A 1,887-nucleotide genomic window follows, 5' to 3' on the forward strand; every position below is an offset into this window, starting at 1 on the left:
CAGGCGCTGTGCAGGCTCTGGGGGGTGAAGGGAGGGAAGGGGTCAGCGAGGAGTCGGCTTGGCCCGAGCCCCCCAGCAGGGCCTGGTGCCCCCCTCACCTATGCAGCTCCTAGCACTGCCCCCACTACCCCAAACCCTGCAGGGACTGCGGCATCACCCACCCCCCACCAACCCCAGGGCCCGGGGCAAGGACCCAGGCGTCCGGGCGGGTTATTTCCAAGCCGCCGAGCGAGGCTGGAGCTGGGCCCGGCTTCCGGCCAGGCCCGGGGGAGGAGGGAAGAGCCATGACGAGGCCTCGGCCGAGTCTTGGCCCCTCTTAGGCTGGGGGTGGGGGGCGGAAAATCAGCTGCGATAGCCCAGAGCAGGAAGTGTGTGTCTGTGGGGGGGGGGCAGCAACAGCACCACAAACACGCACAGCCACAGCACAACACACAGACGCCTGACTGACACGGACACACACACACACAGGCACAGGTGCGTGCCTGACACACCAGAAACGCACACATCAGAGATGGGGACAGAAGGGGGACACAAAAGACACACCCCAGAGACACACACACAAATGTAACACAAAAGACACGCTAGACACAGATGTGACACGGAAGGCACACATGAGACATCTGACACGCCAGAGACGCACAACACAGAGATGGACACAAACACAACAAGAAAGACACGCCAGAGACAGCGGTGCATACATGACATGGAAACACCCACGACGCAGAGACCAACACAAACACGACACGGAAGACACACGCACGCGCACACGCAGCTTCTGTATCTCTGATTTACTTCGTTTTAAAGGTTCGTCTCTACCTGCTTTCTGCCCCCCCAGACATCCAGGACACACACGCACACACTCACACGCACACACACACCCCAGCATCCAGGGGCAATGCACAGACACACAGAACCCAAGTGTTCGGATCTCTCTCTCATGCACACACATCCCAAGCATCCAGGACATGCACACAAGTACACACACACACAGAACCCAGGCATCTGGGACACACACAAGTACACACACACATACATGCCACCCCCACCAGCCTACGCCAAGTTTCCTTTCCAGCTCGGGACAGGAAGAGCCCCCTTCCCCGACCCCAAGCACCCCCTGCCTGGGGCAGGAAGACCCCCGTGCCCCGACCCAGGCTGGGACAGAGTCCGGGCAGCCGGTGGGGGGGGGAGTAAAGGCCTTGGTGGGGAAAGGAGGGGTCCGGACCTGGGGCTCAGCCCTGCCCGCACCACTCTCAGCCCCTCCAGACAGAAATACCCTCCCCGTAAAACCATAGAGGGGCAATTACAACAACCTGCCCCCGCACAAACAAGCCTACCCCCCTGCCCCGTCCCCTGATCTGCTCTACCCCCCGCCAGCCCCAGCGCCTCCATGCAGCAGAGCTGGGGGGGGGGAATAGCAAAGAAATGCCCAATCTGGGGGTAACAGCAAAGATTTACCCCTTTTGGGGATCCCCCGGAGGGGCAAAGACAAGGATCGGCCCCACCCAGCCCGGCCCGGGCCCCGGCCCCAGCCCCTCACCTCGCACAGGGCCTTGACGTCCAGGAGGGAGCTCATGGCGTGGCCGTGGGGGCTGGGGGCTGCGCTGTCAGTGGGACCCCCAGAGAGGAGCAGGCAGAAGCTGGGGTCAGCGCCTGGGGCTGGGGCTATATAGGCAGAAGCCCCGCCCCCTCCGCGATGACCTCATCGCTGTTGTAAGAGGCCCTGAAAAAAATAAAAAAAGCCACCAGAGAATAGGGTAAAACCTGGGGAAGGGAAGGGAAGGGAAGGGAAGGGCTGGGCGTCGGGGGGAGGGAGAAAGGGGGGGCCTGGATCAGGATTGGGCCCAGGGTCTGGGCTGAGGGGGAAGGGGGTGGAGAGAAAGGGGGGCC

This window comes from Alligator sinensis, unplaced genomic scaffold (genome assembly GCF_000455745.1).
Source record: "Alligator sinensis unplaced genomic scaffold, ASM45574v1 scaffold107_1, whole genome shotgun sequence".
Taxonomy (NCBI): Eukaryota; Metazoa; Chordata; order Crocodylia; family Alligatoridae; genus Alligator; species Alligator sinensis.